The 15,807-nt window shown below is 54.2% G+C and overlaps 15 non-coding genes across 15 annotated transcripts; 8 read left to right on the top strand and 7 right to left on the bottom strand.

Moving 5' to 3' along the window:
- Nucleotides 1-1,500: 1,500 nt before the first annotated feature.
- LOC134544907 (U1 spliceosomal RNA) lies at nt 1,501-1,661 on the top strand. Its single transcript, XR_010078135.1, has one exon. It is a non-coding gene; the product is annotated as a U1 spliceosomal RNA (small nuclear RNA).
- A 300-nt stretch (nt 1,662-1,961) lies between these two features.
- On the bottom strand, nt 1,962-2,081 carry LOC134544920 (U5 spliceosomal RNA). The gene has a single exon (XR_010078148.1). It is a non-coding gene; the product is annotated as a U5 spliceosomal RNA (small nuclear RNA).
- Nucleotides 2,082-2,624: 543 nt separating this feature from the next.
- On the top strand, nt 2,625-2,787 carry LOC134544906 (U1 spliceosomal RNA). Its single transcript, XR_010078134.1, has one exon. It is a non-coding gene; the product is annotated as a U1 spliceosomal RNA (small nuclear RNA).
- Nucleotides 2,788-3,086: 299 nt separating this feature from the next.
- On the bottom strand, nt 3,087-3,206 carry LOC134544919 (U5 spliceosomal RNA). Its single transcript, XR_010078147.1, has one exon. It is a non-coding gene; the product is annotated as a U5 spliceosomal RNA (small nuclear RNA).
- A 544-nt stretch (nt 3,207-3,750) lies between these two features.
- Nucleotides 3,751-3,913, top strand: LOC134544905 (U1 spliceosomal RNA). Its single transcript, XR_010078133.1, has one exon. It is a non-coding gene; the product is annotated as a U1 spliceosomal RNA (small nuclear RNA).
- Nucleotides 3,914-4,212: 299 nt separating this feature from the next.
- On the bottom strand, nt 4,213-4,332 carry LOC134544918 (U5 spliceosomal RNA). Its single transcript, XR_010078146.1, has one exon. It is a non-coding gene; the product is annotated as a U5 spliceosomal RNA (small nuclear RNA).
- A 543-nt stretch (nt 4,333-4,875) lies between these two features.
- LOC134544904 (U1 spliceosomal RNA) lies at nt 4,876-5,038 on the top strand. Its single transcript, XR_010078132.1, has one exon. It is a non-coding gene; the product is annotated as a U1 spliceosomal RNA (small nuclear RNA).
- A 299-nt stretch (nt 5,039-5,337) lies between these two features.
- On the bottom strand, nt 5,338-5,457 carry LOC134544917 (U5 spliceosomal RNA). The gene has a single exon (XR_010078145.1). It is a non-coding gene; the product is annotated as a U5 spliceosomal RNA (small nuclear RNA).
- A 543-nt stretch (nt 5,458-6,000) lies between these two features.
- LOC134544903 (U1 spliceosomal RNA) lies at nt 6,001-6,163 on the top strand. Its single transcript, XR_010078131.1, has one exon. It is a non-coding gene; the product is annotated as a U1 spliceosomal RNA (small nuclear RNA).
- Nucleotides 6,164-6,462: 299 nt separating this feature from the next.
- Nucleotides 6,463-6,582, bottom strand: LOC134544916 (U5 spliceosomal RNA). Its single transcript, XR_010078144.1, has one exon. It is a non-coding gene; the product is annotated as a U5 spliceosomal RNA (small nuclear RNA).
- Nucleotides 6,583-7,125: 543 nt separating this feature from the next.
- LOC134544902 (U1 spliceosomal RNA) lies at nt 7,126-7,288 on the top strand. The gene has a single exon (XR_010078130.1). It is a non-coding gene; the product is annotated as a U1 spliceosomal RNA (small nuclear RNA).
- A 299-nt stretch (nt 7,289-7,587) lies between these two features.
- Nucleotides 7,588-7,707, bottom strand: LOC134544915 (U5 spliceosomal RNA). Its single transcript, XR_010078143.1, has one exon. It is a non-coding gene; the product is annotated as a U5 spliceosomal RNA (small nuclear RNA).
- Nucleotides 7,708-8,250: 543 nt separating this feature from the next.
- LOC134544901 (U1 spliceosomal RNA) lies at nt 8,251-8,413 on the top strand. The gene has a single exon (XR_010078129.1). It is a non-coding gene; the product is annotated as a U1 spliceosomal RNA (small nuclear RNA).
- Nucleotides 8,414-14,764: 6,351 nt separating this feature from the next.
- Nucleotides 14,765-14,927, top strand: LOC134544900 (U1 spliceosomal RNA). The gene has a single exon (XR_010078128.1). It is a non-coding gene; the product is annotated as a U1 spliceosomal RNA (small nuclear RNA).
- Nucleotides 14,928-15,226: 299 nt separating this feature from the next.
- Nucleotides 15,227-15,346, bottom strand: LOC134544914 (U5 spliceosomal RNA). The gene has a single exon (XR_010078142.1). It is a non-coding gene; the product is annotated as a U5 spliceosomal RNA (small nuclear RNA).
- Between the last annotated feature and the right edge of the window lie 461 nt (nt 15,347-15,807).

The following is a 15,807-nucleotide window of genomic DNA, read 5'->3' as shown; positions in this document are numbered from 1 at the left end:
TTGCTGGTAGGGACGGCATCGTCGGAGGAGTGCTGGTCGGGGTGGGCGCGCTTGACGGTCTTCGTGGGAACGATGAAGCCGGTGTCCATGGGAGTAGCAGTCGCAGCAGGAGGAACGGCGGCAGGCGGTGAGTCGGTCGGCAACAGCGGAAGAGAAGGCGCAGGAGACATGATCGGTGAAGTGATGCAGGCCGTGGTGGTAGTAGTAGTCACAGTTGGTGGTGTTGGAGCAGAGGTAGTCGTAGGCAGAGCGAGGATGGTGGAGACATCCAGGCCGTGAAGATGTTTCGTCTCGCTGACCTTAATGCAAACAGTCTGGGTGCGCAGCCCGGCCGGCGCGGGGGAGGGAGGCGGAGCCACCCCCCCGACCCCAGCAGCGCCCGCCTCCCCAGACCCGACTTGCATGGTCTCCAAGCGCTGGCGATGCGGTCCACAGTATTGTCGTGGCTGGGGTGGCCGATTGTCAGTAGTCATCTCATCGCCAGAACCGGCCTCGGCCGAGGGCCTCGGACCAAAGTCGTCCCCGCCCTGGTTCGGCGTCATCGGGAGAGAGTCCATTCCAAACTCTCCCCTCGGCCTCCCCAATAGGCTACAACTTGGTTGCCGGGAGTCACAAGAAGTGGCCTCGGCCGATGGCCTCTGACCGAGGTCGCCCCCGCCCTGGTTTGGCTTCATCGGGAGGGAGTCCATTCCAAACTCCCCCCTCAGCCGCCCCAATAGGCCGCGACTCGGTGGCGCACAGCACTCACAAGAAGAAGATCTAGGATCTAAGAACTAGATCTACACAAGAGCACTCCTGGTGGTCGACTCAGGAACTAGCAGCAGCAGGTCTCGGCGGCTCGCTGAAATTGCTGAAAGGAAACCAGTTAGTTAATGGCCAAAAGTGCTCAGATTTGCTTCAAAAAGCTTTTAAAAAATTCCCCTGAACAGTTTGATGCCTTTGAAGGGAAACCAGAGCACGGTTGAAACTTTGAAAATCCGGACTATATAGGAAAAATGTGCGGACCACACTAATGGTGAAAATAGCGTACGGTCGTGCAGCCTGAAGCCGCGAATCGTCCGAAAATCGCCTCGTGGGACACGGCACTCGATATTTCGTGAAACCCTAGGTATGTTGCTAATGGAAAAAAGTTCCCCTCTCGACTGTGCCGTGGTGCCGCCTTTTTGCCGAGGCGGACGCGACGACCCGAGTGCCGCCACGCGGCAAACGGTGTAACCAAGTGCCGCCACGCGGCAAACGGGGTAACCAAATGCACGCGGCGGTCGACCCGTCGCCGTGGGTACAGAAACAAAGGAAACGAGGTGCGAGTAGAAACGGGCAGTTGTAGGAAGAAATTGTATTTGCATTGTTGGTGTGTACTGTCATGTAGTGTGATGAACTGGCACGGGAGTGTTATGTCTGGGAAAGAGCTGTTTCGGAGGTAGAAGTACATAACCTCAAAACACGTTGATGAGGTGGTCCGAGCTCCAAGTGAAATAGAAAAGCGAAACACTGCGCAGCATACTTACCTGGCGTAGGGGCTACCCTGATCAAGCAGGGGGTTCCCCAGGGTGAGGCTCTTCCCTTGCACTTCGGTTGAGCTGACCTCTGCGATTACCCCAATGTGGGTAACTCGGGCGCGTAATTTTTGGTAGTCGGGACTGCGTTCGCGCTGTCCCGGTGAAAAAATTTCAACTTAGTAGTTGTGAAGTAGTGTTAAGAATTATGTACAGTGAAGTGTAATTTTTTTTTTTTTTTTTCATCTGTGTATGGTATGTAATGCATTCGTAGGTCTCAAGTTTACGGTGCCTTGGCGAACAACCCCACCGTCTTGAAAGTGCGGAAGGAAGGGTACGTAATTGTGCATGGTAATAGTTGAAAAAAGAAAAAAAAATTCCCATGAACGATACTTGTCCAATTCGATTTTTCAGATTTCCCCCTCCCCGCCTCACCCCCGGGCCCAGTGGTTTAACGGTAACCGGCCCAGTGTGTAAACACTGGGCACAACAAAAAATTGTTTAAAGACTCATCAAATGTTCCCCTCCACGGAAATCTTTAGTAAAAGGCGAAAGATTTATGCGTTTGAAGGGAAACCAGAGCACGGTTGAAACTTTGAAAATCCGGACTATATAGGAAAAATGTGCGGACCACCACTAATGGTGAAAATAGCGTACGGTCGTGCAGCCTGAAGCCGCGAATCGTCCGAAAATCGCCTCGTGGGACACGGCACTCGATATTTCGTGAAACCCTAGGTATGTTGCTAATGGAAAAAAGTTCCCCTCTCGACTGTGCCGTGGTGCCCGCCTTTTTGCCGAGGCGGACGCGACGACCCGAGTGCCGCCACGCGGCAAACGGTGTAACCAAGTGCCGCCACGCGGCAAACGGGGTAACCAAATGCACGCGGCGGTCGACCGTCGCCGTGGGTACAGAAACAAAGGAAACGAGGTGCGAGTAGAAACGGGCAGTTGTAGGAAGAAATTGTATTTGCATTGTTGGTGTGTACTGTCATGTAGTGTGATGAACTGGCACGGGAGTGTTATGTCTGGGGAAAGAGCTGTTTCGGAGGTAGAAGTACATAACCTCAAAACACGTTGATGAGGTGGTCCGAGCTCCAAGTGAAATAGAAAAGCGAAACACTGCGCAGCATACTTACCTGGCGTAGGGGCTACCCTGATCAAGCAGGGGGTTCCCCCAGGGTGAGGCTCTTCCCTTGCACTTCGGTTGAGCTGACCTCTGCGATTACCCCAAATGTGGGTAACTCGGGCGCGTAATTTTTGGTAGTCGGGACTGCGTTCGCGCTGTCCCGGTGAAAAAATTTCAACTTAGTAGTTGTGAAGTAGTGTTAAGAATTATGTACAGTGAAGTGTAATTTTTTTTTTTTTTTTCATCTGTGTATGGTATGTAATGCATTCGTAGGTCTCAAGTTTACGGTGCCTTGGCGAACAACCCCACCGTCTTGAAAGTGCGGAAGGAAGGTACGTAATTGTGCATGGTAATAGTTGAAAAAAGAAAAAAAAAATTCCCATGAACGATACTTGTCCAATTCGATTTTTCAGATTTCCCCCTCCCCGCCTCACCCCCGGGCCCAGTGGTTTAACGGTAACCGGCCCAGTGTGTAAACACTGGGCACAACAAAAAATTGTTTAAAGACTCATCAAATGTTCCCCTCCACGGAAATCTTTAGTAAAAGGCGAAAGATTTATGCGTTTGAAGGGAAACCAGAGCACGGTTGAAACTTTGAAAATCCGGACTATATAGGAAAAATGTGCGGACCACCACTAATGGTGAAAATAGCGTACGGTCGTGCAGCCTGAAGCCGCGAATCGTCCGAAAATCGCCTCGTGGGACACGGCACTCGATATTTCGTGAAACCCTAGGTATGTTGCTAATGGAAAAAAAGTTCCCCTCTCGACTGTGCCGTGGTGCCCGCCTTTTTGCCGAGGCGGACGCGACGACCCGAGTGCCGCCACGCGGCAAACGGTGTAACCAAGTGCCGCCACGCGGCAAACGGGGTAACCAAATGCACGCGGCGGTCGACCGTCGCCGTGGGTACAGAAACAAAGGAAACGAGGTGCGAGTAGAAACGGGCAGTTGTAGGAAGAAATTGTATTTGCATTGTTGGTGTGTACTGTCATGTAGTGTGATGAACTGGCACGGGAGTGTTATGTCTGGGGAAAGAGCTGTTTCGGAGGTAGAAGTACATAACCTCAAAACACGTTGATGAGGTGGTCCGAGCTCCAAGTGAAATAGAAAAGCGAAACACTGCGCAGCATACTTACCTGGCGTAGGGGCTACCCTGATCAAGCAGGGGGTTCCCCCAGGGTGAGGCTCTTCCCTTGCACTTCGGTTGAGCTGACCTCTGCGATTACCCCAAATGTGGGTAACTCGGGCGCGTAATTTTTGGTAGTCGGGACTGCGTTCGCGCTGTCCCGGTGAAAAAATTTCAACTTAGTAGTTGTGAAGTAGTGTTAAGAATTATGTACAGTGAAGTGTAATTTTTTTTTTTTTTTTCATCTGTGTATGGTATGTAATGCATTCGTAGGTCTCAAGTTTACGGTGCCTTGGCGAACAACCCCACCGTCTTGAAAGTGCGGAAGGAAGGTACGTAATTGTGCATGGTAATAGTTGAAAAAAGAAAAAAAAAATTCCCATGAACGATACTTGTCCAATTCGATTTTTCAGATTTCCCCCTCCCCGCCTCACCCCCGGGCCCAGTGGTTTAACGGTAACCGGCCCAGTGTGTAAACACTGGGCACAACAAAAAATTGTTTAAAGACTCATCAAATGTTCCCCTCCACGGAAATCTTTAGTAAAAGGCGAAAGATTTATGCGTTTGAAGGGAAACCAGAGCACGGTTGAAACTTTGAAAATCCGGACTATATAGGAAAAATGTGCGGACCACCACTAATGGTGAAAATAGCGTACGGTCGTGCAGCCTGAAGCCGCGAATCGTCCGAAAATCGCCTCGTGGGACACGGCACTCGATATTTCGTGAAACCCTAGGTATGTTGCTAATGGAAAAAAGTTCCCCTCTCGACTGTGCCGTGGTGCCCGCCTTTTTGCCGAGGCGGACGCGACGACCCGAGTGCCGCCACGCGGCAAACGGTGTAACCAAGTGCCGCCACGCGGCAAACGGGGTAACCAAATGCACGCGGCGGTCGACCGTCGCCGTGGGTACAGAAACAAAGGAAACGAGGTGCGAGTAGAAACGGGCAGTTGTAGGAAGAAATTGTATTTGCATTGTTGGTGTGTACTGTCATGTAGTGTGATGAACTGGCACGGGAGTGTTATGTCTGGGGAAAGAGCTGTTTCGGAGGTAGAAGTACATAACCTCAAAACACGTTGATGAGGTGGTCCGAGCTCCAAGTGAAATAGAAAAGCGAAACACTGCGCAGCATACTTACCTGGCGTAGGGGCTACCCTGATCAAGCAGGGGGTTCCCCCAGGGTGAGGCTCTTCCCTTGCACTTCGGTTGAGCTGACCTCTGCGATTACCCCAAATGTGGGTAACTCGGGCGCGTAATTTTTGGTAGTCGGGACTGCGTTCGCGCTGTCCCGGTGAAAAAATTTCAACTTAGTAGTTGTGAAGTAGTGTTAAGAATTATGTACAGTGAAGTGTAATTTTTTTTTTTTTTTTCATCTGTGTATGGTATGTAATGCATTCGTAGGTCTCAAGTTTACGGTGCCTTGGCGAACAACCCCACCGTCTTGAAAGTGCGGAAGGAAGGTACGTAATTGTGCATGGTAATAGTTGAAAAAAGAAAAAAAAAATTCCCATGAACGATACTTGTCCAATTCGATTTTTCAGATTTCCCCCTCCCCGCCTCACCCCCGGGCCCAGTGGTTTAACGGTAACCGGCCCAGTGTGTAAACACTGGGCACAACAAAAAATTGTTTAAAGACTCATCAAATGTTCCCCTCCACGGAAATCTTTAGTAAAAGGCGAAAGATTTATGCGTTTGAAGGGAAACCAGAGCACGGTTGAAACTTTGAAAATCCGGACTATATAGGAAAAATGTGCGGACCACCACTAATGGTGAAAATAGCGTACGGTCGTGCAGCCTGAAGCCGCGAATCGTCCGAAAATCGCCTCGTGGGACACGGCACTCGATATTTCGTGAAACCCTAGGTATGTTGCTAATGGAAAAAAGTTCCCCTCTCGACTGTGCCGTGGTGCCCGCCTTTTTGCCGAGGCGGACGCGACGACCCGAGTGCCGCCACGCGGCAAACGGTGTAACCAAGTGCCGCCACGCGGCAAACGGGGTAACCAAATGCACGCGGCGGTCGACCGTCGCCGTGGGTACAGAAACAAAGGAAACGAGGTGCGAGTAGAAACGGGCAGTTGTAGGAAGAAATTGTATTTGCATTGTTGGTGTGTACTGTCATGTAGTGTGATGAACTGGCACGGGAGTGTTATGTCTGGGGAAAGAGCTGTTTCGGAGGTAGAAGTACATAACCTCAAAACACGTTGATGAGGTGGTCCGAGCTCCAAGTGAAATAGAAAAGCGAAACACTGCGCAGCATACTTACCTGGCGTAGGGGCTACCCTGATCAAGCAGGGGGTTCCCCCAGGGTGAGGCTCTTCCCTTGCACTTCGGTTGAGCTGACCTCTGCGATTACCCCAAATGTGGGTAACTCGGGCGCGTAATTTTTGGTAGTCGGGACTGCGTTCGCGCTGTCCCGGTGAAAAAATTTCAACTTAGTAGTTGTGAAGTAGTGTTAAGAATTATGTACAGTGAAGTGTAATTTTTTTTTTTTTTTTCATCTGTGTATGGTATGTAATGCATTCGTAGGTCTCAAGTTTACGGTGCCTTGGCGAACAACCCCACCGTCTTGAAAGTGCGGAAGGAAGGTACGTAATTGTGCATGGTAATAGTTGAAAAAAGAAAAAAAAAATTCCCATGAACGATACTTGTCCAATTCGATTTTTCAGATTTCCCCCTCCCCGCCTCACCCCCGGGCCCAGTGGTTTAACGGTAACCGGCCCAGTGTGTAAACACTGGGCACAACAAAAAATTGTTTAAAGACTCATCAAATGTTCCCCTCCACGGAAATCTTTAGTAAAAGGCGAAAGATTTATGCGTTTGAAGGGAAACCAGAGCACGGTTGAAACTTTGAAAATCCGGACTATATAGGAAAAATGTGCGGACCACCACTAATGGTGAAAATAGCGTACGGTCGTGCAGCCTGAAGCCGCGAATCGTCCGAAAATCGCCTCGTGGGACACGGCACTCGATATTTCGTGAAACCCTAGGTATGTTGCTAATGGAAAAAAGTTCCCCTCTCGACTGTGCCGTGGTGCCCGCCTTTTTGCCGAGGCGGACGCGACGACCCGAGTGCCGCCACGCGGCAAACGGTGTAACCAAGTGCCGCCACGCGGCAAACGGGGTAACCAAATGCACGCGGCGGTCGACCGTCGCCGTGGGTACAGAAACAAAGGAAACGAGGTGCGAGTAGAAACGGGCAGTTGTAGGAAGAAATTGTATTTGCATTGTTGGTGTGTACTGTCATGTAGTGTGATGAACTGGCACGGGAGTGTTATGTCTGGGGAAAGAGCTGTTTCGGAGGTAGAAGTACATAACCTCAAAACACGTTGATGAGGTGGTCCGAGCTCCAAGTGAAATAGAAAAGCGAAACACTGCGCAGCATACTTACCTGGCGTAGGGGCTACCCTGATCAAGCAGGGGGTTCCCCCAGGGTGAGGCTCTTCCCTTGCACTTCGGTTGAGCTGACCTCTGCGATTACCCCAAATGTGGGTAACTCGGGCGCGTAATTTTTGGTAGTCGGGACTGCGTTCGCGCTGTCCCGGTGAAAAAATTTCAACTTAGTAGTTGTGAAGTAGTGTTAAGAATTATGTACAGTGAAGTGTAATTTTTTTTTTTTTTTTCATCTGTGTATGGTATGTAATGCATTCGTAGGTCTCAAGTTTACGGTGCCTTGGCGAACAACCCCACCGTCTTGAAAGTGCGGAAGGAAGGTACGTAATTGTGCATGGTAATAGTTGAAAAAAGAAAAAAAAAATTCCCATGAACGATACTTGTCCAATTCGATTTTTCAGATTTCCCCCTCCCCGCCTCACCCCCGGGCCCAGTGGTTTAACGGTAACCGGCCCAGTGTGTAAACACTGGGCACAACAAAAAATTGTTTAAAGACTCATCAAATGTTCCCCTCCACGGAAATCTTTAGTAAAAGGCGAAAGATTTATGCGTTTGAAGGGAAACCAGAGCACGGTTGAAACTTTGAAAATCCGGACTATATAGGAAAAATGTGCGGACCACCACTAATGGTGAAAATAGCGTACGGTCGTGCAGCCTGAAGCCGCGAATCGTCCGAAAATCGCCTCGTGGGACACGGCACTCGATATTTCGTGAAACCCTAGGTATGTTGCTAATGGAAAAAAGTTCCCCTCTCGACTGTGCCGTGGTGCCCGCCTTTTTGCCGAGGCGGACGCGACGACCCGAGTGCCGCCACGCGGCAAACGGTGTAACCAAGTGCCGCCACGCGGCAAACGGGGTAACCAAATGCACGCGGCGGTCGACCGTCGCCGTGGGTACAGAAACAAAGGAAACGAGGTGCGAGTAGAAACGGGCAGTTGTAGGAAGAAATTGTATTTGCATTGTTGGTGTGTACTGTCATGTAGTGTGATGAACTGGCACGGGAGTGTTATGTCTGGGGAAAGAGCTGTTTCGGAGGTAGAAGTACATAACCTCAAAACACGTTGATGAGGTGGTCCGAGCTCCAAGTGAAATAGAAAAGCGAAACACTGCGCAGCATACTTACCTGGCGTAGGGGCTACCCTGATCAAGCAGGGGGTTCCCCCAGGGTGAGGCTCTTCCCTTGCACTTCGGTTGAGCTGACCTCTGCGATTACCCCAAATGTGGGTAACTCGGGCGCGTAATTTTTGGTAGTCGGGACTGCGTTCGCGCTGTCCCGGTGAAAAAATTTCAACTTAGTAGTTGTGAAGTAGTGTTAAGAATTATGTACAGTGAAGTGTAATTTTTTTTTTTTTTTTCATCTGTGTATGGTATGTAATGCATTCGTAGGTCTCAAGTTTACGGTGCCTTGGCGAACAACCCCACCGTCTTGAAAGTGCGGAAGGAAGGTACGTAATTGTGCATGGTAATAGTTGAAAAAAGAAAAAAAAAATTCCCATGAACGATACTTGTCCAATTCGATTTTTCAGATTTCCCCCTCCCCGCCTCACCCCCGGGCCCAGTGGTTTAACGGTAACCGGCCCAGTGTGTAAACACTGGGCACAACAAAAAATTGTTTAAAGACTCATCAAATGTTCCCCTCCACGGAAATCTTTAGTTTTTTTTTTTTTTTTTTTTTTTTTTTTTTTTTTTATCAAAGGGAACTCCCACTGAAGGGAGTTACCCACCAAAAAATTCATCTTTAATATAAAAAGCGGATACAGGTGAACACAAATAAAATAAAACACAACATAGAACACGAATACATGGCCACAAGGGCGAATGGTGACAATCTTTATTCAACACTGACGAAACGGGGCCCCTCCGACGATACCGTCCTAGAGGTCCAGCTGCTTGTTGGGCGGCGAATCTTCTGTGGGCTGCCGGGGGCGACTCGGGGCGCAGAAGGTGCCGGGCCGCAGATGAAGACGGTCCGGAGCAGTGGCGATGGTAGGCAGTAGTTCACTGAGAGCAGAGATCGTGATGGGATGATGCCTGGTAACATTCCTCAGAGCCAACCGTGGACGTGGTGATCACCGTCGTCAGCTGCCGGGCCCACCAGCCGCGACTGCACCAGCGTCAACGTCATCGGGGTCAGGGCGTCTCAAATGATCGTAGGTAAAGAGCGGTCGGCGGGGGTGAGGGGCGTCAGGCAGGGGCTCTGCAAGGAGTCGGATCAGGGGGTTGTCAGAACGCCGGCAGTGGCGGAGGAACTTCTTAGTCACCTTGCAGAGCAGCTCGTGTAAGTGCGGGAGCCCAGTCTGGTCCAGGAGGGTCTGCCGTAAGGTGGCGCGAGGGAGACCGAGCAGGAGGCGGGCACCGAGAAAGTAGGACCGGGCGATCGGACGGAGGTTGTACAGAGAGGAGTGGACCCAAGCCGGGCACGCGTAGAGGAAGTGGGGAAGAACGAAGGAACGGTAGGCAGTCACACGAACGTCGAGAGGGGTGCCGGATGTCGGTCTGAGTACGGTGGCCAGCTGAGCCATGACGGCACGGGACTTGGTGCGGATGGAGTCGAGGTGCGGCAGAAAAGTAAAGGTATTGTCTAGGGTGACCCCCAGATAACGGATGCGAGGCGACCAGGGGATGGCTACGGCGGAGATGACTGGCGGGTGGTCGTGGTGTGGATGAAGTCGGGAGAAGAGGATGGATCGTGATTTAGAGTGATTGAGCCCGATGCCATGCGCGAGGAACTGATTGTTGAGGGAAGTGAGGCCGCGGCCGAGACGGTCGCAGAGCAGCCGCTCGGAAACTGAAGAGGCCAGGAGACAGGTATCATCGGCGTACTGGACAAGATAGGTGCCGGGAGGGGGCTTGAGATCAGAGATGTGGAGGGTAAAAAGTAGCGGTGAGAGAATGGCGCCCTGGGGGACGCCGGCGGAGATGGGGCGGGGGCCGGAGAGGACCCCCTCCACCCGAACCCGGAAGGTGCGACCCTCCAGGAAGGAGCAGAGGAGGCGGACGAGATGAGATGAGAGGTCGGTGGCAGAGAGGCGCTGGAGGAGCTGGGCATGCGGAACGGAATCGAAAGCACGGGCGAGGTCAAGAAGCACCATGCCCGTGTGTTGCCGCCTGGCGAATCCCTGGACCACCAGGTGCTCCACACGGGCAATGGCGTGGGTCGTCGAGTGGCGGGGGCGGAAACCGAACTGGTGGCGGGGTAGAAGGTCCAGGGTGGTGACTTGAAAGAGGAGACGGCGGTGGATCGCCCGTTCCGCGACCTTGGACAGAATAGGAAGAAGCGAGATGGGCCGAAAAGATGAAGGGAGAGACGGGGGCTTGCCAGGTTTGGGGATGGGTGAGACGATGGCGGTTTTCCAGGGGGTGGGGAAGTGGCAGAGGAGGAACATTGCGTTGAAAAGACGGGTCAGAAACACAAGGGCCTTGCGAGGTAGGGCACGGAGCACGGGGGAGGGCAGAGAGTCGTGGCCAGGAGCAGAACGGGGCCGAAGGCGGGCGAGCAGGGTGCGGACCTCGGAAGGCGTGACGAGCGGCAGGGGGAAGGTGGCCGGAAGGGGGGGCAAAGTGACGTGGCGAGACAGGAGGCGGGCCCCGTCCTCGTCGTCCGAAGACTCGGAGGACAGGGAAGGGCCGGGTGCGGATGCGAAGGTGGTCGCCAGGTAGGCGGCCACCGCCTCGGATCGCTCCGAGGCCGTTTCCGCCACACCCGTGGGGGTGGTCAGCGGGGGGATGGTGGTAGGAACCGAGCGGAGACGACGGACGTGAGACCAGAGGGAGCCGGAGCAAGCAGAGAGGGATTGGAGACGCCGAGTCTCCAGACGGGCCCTCCACTCCGCGACCAATCGCCGGCAGCGCCCCCGCAGCACCAGGTACACCCGCCGGTGCAGCAGGGAACGACTAGCCTGCCAGAGGACGCGGAAGCGGTTGCGCAAGGACAAGGCGTCCCGGAGGTAAGGCGGAAATGGGTCGACAAGGGGACGGGGGGGAACCAGAGGTATGTTGGCAGAGGCGGCCGCGGAAATGGCGTCGGTCAGCGAGAGAACGTTGGCGTCAAGGCGGGCAGGGGTATCGAACGGAACAGACAGGTCAATGGCAGCGGAGAGGGAACGCTGAAAACCGCCCCAGTCGGCCTTGGGAAAATCGAAGCGGGGGAGGTGGGGGTTAGAATGGGGGTGAAAGTGAAGTGTGGCAAGAACAGGCAAGTGGTCGGAGGTGCCGGAGGCGATGGTGGTGAGATCCGAGAGAATGGGGAGGGGCGTGGACAGTGCAAAGTCGATGATGCTGGGTTGCCGGTTGAGCTGGGCCGGAAAAAATGTCGGGGTCGGAGGGGCATAAAGAGAGAGAGGAGTACGCCGAAGGAGTTGCCGGAGGGAGCTGCCCCGCCGGTTTGCGGCGGCACAGCCCCAGAAGGGATGGGTGGCGTTGAAGTCCCCGGCCAGCACGACGTGGGCGTCGAGCCGACCGAGGGCGACAACGTCGGCCGTGGGAAAGGCGAACTGAGGGGGGAGGTACAAGGATACCAAGGTCAGGGAGTACGGGAGGCCGTGCAAGCGCACAGCAACCGCCTCGGCCGCGGGGGAAGAAGGGATGCGACGGCGATGATGTGAAATGGTGTTGCGGACGAGTAACGCCACCCCCCCGCCCCGACCATCGCGATCGGCACGGTGGACCGCATACCCGGGGACCAGGACGGGGGCAGAGGGGGAGAGCCAGGTCTCAGAAAGGAACACGACGTCGGGCGATCGCTCGTGGAGCAGGTGCAAAAGGTCGTGGAGCTTAGGGAGGAGGGAAAAGACGTTCCAGATGAGGACACTAAGGGGAGGGGCGGGATCCATCGAAGAAATTCAGAAGGGCCTGGAGGAGCACTTCGAACTTCTCGGTGGAGGTGCGGGCTCGGGAGAGTGCCGTCAGGACAGTCCGGATGAGCGGGAGGTACTGTCGGATGAATGAAATGAAGTCGTGAATGAGGGATGAAAGCGACGAGCAGTCTGAGTCGGAGGCAAGCGGTCGAGAGTCAGAAGAAGGAGCGGAAGGAGGAGGGTGCGAGGTGGCAGAGGGGGGAACAACCGGTACAACGGGGGGAGGGCGTGCCCAAGCATTGGTGGAGAGAGCAGGAAACGTCTTGGGATCGGACAGGGACGGGACAGAGGGCCCGGTCCCCACGGCAGTCGTCGTGGCGTCAGTGAGTCGTTGAGGGTGTCGGCGCAGGTAAGCCTGAATCACGCGACAGTCAGTGGAAGTAGCGAAGTGGGCCCCGTCACAGAGCGTGCAGCGTCGGGTAGTCGAGGTGCAGTCCCGAGACCAGTGGGGCCCAGCGCACTTGAAACAGGCGAGGTCCCGGTGGCATCGGGAGGACGGGTGTCCAGGCCGCTGGCAGCGGTAGCACTGAGGTACGCGCCCCGAGCCGCGGTATTTCTCAACTGCCACCACCCAGCAGCCCAATGTCTTCAACTTCAGGAAGGGGGCTGCCTCACCCAGACCGGATGTAGTGACCAGGAAAGGCCGGGTCGTTGAAGTAGGAGAGGTGCGCATGGCCACCACAGATGCCACAGGTAGGTGCAGGTCGAGCAGGGACTGGGTGACCTCGTCAGCCGTCGTGGAGAGAGGGAGTTTCTTGATCACAACTCGATCGGCACGCTCGTCGGGGCGGAGATGGGTGTAGGGTTTATATCCGAGGCGTTGGAGTTCGTCAAATAGGAGCTGGTGGTCCTGAGGGTTGCTGGTATAAAAGGAGGTGCGGTCATTGACGGAGGTGACAGAGAGAGGACCGGAGAGGAGAGACTGAAAACGTTGTGCAGTGGCGAAGGGGCCGGCTGTGGGCGTGAGAAGGCAGGCGATCGGAGGCATGCGAGGCGTGCGAGGAGTGGAGGTAGGCGGGCGAGGCGCCGCCGAGGAGGAGGCACGAGGCTGCGAGGCTGGAGGGCGGGGTGGAGCACGAGATGAGCTGGGACTCGTCGAAGAGGGGCCCGGGAGAGTGGTGAAGGGCACAGGAGGAGGTTGCGTGTCGGGCCGGTGCCGTTTAGCATGCTGCTTGCGGCGGGGCTTGGCAGTCAAGGGTCGGTCCGAGGAGGCAGCCCCAGCGCCGTCGTCGGTGTCGGTATCCGGTAGACTGAGGAGACTGTCGTAGCGGTTGCTGGTAGGGACGGCATCGTCGGAGGAGTGCTGGTCGGGGTGGGCGCGCTTGACGGTCTTCGTGGGAACGATGAAGCCGGTGTCCATGGGAGTAGCAGTCGCAGCAGGAGGAACGGCGGCAGGCGGTGAGTCGGTCGGCAACAGCGGAAGAGAAGGCGCAGGAGACATGATCGGTGAAGTGATGCAGGCCGTGGTGGTAGTAGTAGTCACAGTTGGTGGTGTTGGAGCAGAGGTAGTCGTAGGCAGAGCGAGGATGGTGGAGACGTCCAGGCCGTGAAGATGTTTCGTCTCGCTGACCTTAATGCAAACAGTCTGGGTGCGCAGCCCGGCCGGCGCGGGGGAGGGAGGCGGAGCCACCCCCCCGACCCCAGCAGCGCCCGCCTCCCCAGACCCGACTTGCATGGTCTCCAAGCGCTGGCGATGCGGTCCACAGTATTGTCGTGGCTGGGGTGGCCGATTGTCAGTAGTCATCTCATCGCCAGAACCGGCCTCGGCCGAGGGCCTCGGACCAAAGTCGTCCCCGCCCTGGTTCGGCGTCATCGGGAGAGAGTCCATTCCAAACTCTCCCCTCGGCCTCCCCAATAGGCTACAACTTGGTTGCCGGGAGTCACAAGAAGTGGCCTCGGCCGATGGCCTCTGACCGAGGTCGCCCCCGCCCTGGTTTGGCTTCATCGGGAGGGAGTCCATTCCAAACTCCCCCCTCAGCCGCCCCAATAGGCCGCGACTCGGTGGCGCACAGCACTCACAAGAAGAAGATCTAGGATCGAAGAACTAGATCTACACAAGAGCACTCCTGGTGGTCGACTCAGGAACTAGCAGCAGCAGGTCTCGGCGGCTCGCTGAAATTGCTGAAAGGAAACCAGTTAGTTAATGGCCAAAAGTGCTCAGATTTGCTTCAAAAAGCTTTTAAAAAATTCCCCTGAACAGTTTGATGCCTTTGAAGGGAAACCAGAGCACGGTTGAAACTTTGAAAATCCGGACTATATAGGAAAAATGTGCGGACCACCACTAATGGTGAAAATAGCGTACGGTCGTGCAGCCTGAAGCCGCGAATCGTCCGAAAATCGCCTCGTGGGACACGGCACTCGATATTTCGTGAAACCCTAGGTATGTTGCTAATGGAAAAAAGTTCCCCTCTCGACTGTGCCGTGGTGCCCGCCTTTTTGCCGAGGCGGACGCGACGACCCGAGTGCCGCCACGCGGCAAACGGTGTAACCAAGTGCCGCCACGCGGCAAACGGGGTAACCAAATGCACGCGGCGGTCGACCGTCGCCGTGGGTACAGAAACAAAGGAAACGAGGTGCGAGTAGAAACGGGCAGTTGTAGGAAGAAATTGTATTTGCATTGTTGGTGTGTACTGTCATGTAGTGTGATGAACTGGCACGGGAGTGTTATGTCTGGGGAAAGAGCTGTTTCGGAGGTAGAAGTACATAACCTCAAAACACGTTGATGAGGTGGTCCGAGCTCCAAGTGAAATAGAAAAGCGAAACACTGCGCAGCATACTTACCTGGCGTAGGGGCTACCCTGATCAAGCAGGGGGTTCCCCCAGGGTGAGGCTCTTCCCTTGCACTTCGGTTGAGCTGACCTCTGCGATTACCCCAAATGTGGGTAACTCGGGCGCGTAATTTTTGGTAGTCGGGACTGCGTTCGCGCTGTCCCGGTGAAAAAATTTCAACTTAGTAGTTGTGAAGTAGTGTTAAGAATTATGTACAGTGAAGTGTAATTTTTTTTTTTTTTTTCATCTGTGTATGGTATGTAATGCATTCGTAGGTCTCAAGTTTACGGTGCCTTGGCGAACAACCCCACCGTCTTGAAAGTGCGGAAGGAAGGTACGTAATTGTGCATGGTAATAGTTGAAAAAAGAAAAAAAAAATTCCCATGAACGATACTTGTCCAATTCGATTTTTCAGATTTCCCCCTCCCCGCCTCACCCCCGGGCCCAGTGGTTTAACGGTAACCGGCCCAGTGTGTAAACACTGGGCACAACAAAAAATTGTTTAAAGACTCATCAAATGTTCCCCTCCACGGAAATCTTTAGTAAAAGGCGAAAGATTTATGCGTTTGAAGGGAAACCAGAGCACGGTTGAAACTTTGAAAATCCGGACTATATAGGAAAAATGTGCGGACCACCACTAATGGTGAAAATAGCGTACGGTCGTGCAGCCTGAAGCCGCGAATCGTCCGAAAATCGCCTCGTGGGACACGGCACTCGATATTTCGTGAAACCCTAGGTATGTTGCTAATGGAAAAAAGTTCCCCTCTCGACTGTGCCGTGGTGCCCGCCTTTTTGCCGAGGCGGACGCGACGACCCGAGTGCCGCCACGCGGCAAACGGTGTAACCAAGTGCCGCCACGCGGCAAACGGGGTAACCAAATGCACGCGGCGGTCGACCGTCGCCGTGGGTACAGAAACAAAGGAAACGAGGTGCGAGTAGAAACGGGCAGTTGTAGGAAGAAATTGTATTTGCATTGTTGGTGTGTACTGTCATGTAGTGTGATGAACTGGCACGGGAGTGTTATGTCTGGGGAAAGAGCTGTTTCGG

The sequence above is a fragment of the Bacillus rossius genome, unplaced genomic scaffold (genome assembly GCF_032445375.1).
Source record: "Bacillus rossius redtenbacheri isolate Brsri unplaced genomic scaffold, Brsri_v3 Brsri_v3_scf513, whole genome shotgun sequence".
In the NCBI taxonomy this organism is placed as follows: domain Eukaryota; kingdom Metazoa; phylum Arthropoda; class Insecta; order Phasmatodea; family Bacillidae; genus Bacillus; species Bacillus rossius.
Note: the sequence above shows the minus strand (reverse complement) of the source record. Positions and strands in the feature narration are given on the sequence as shown.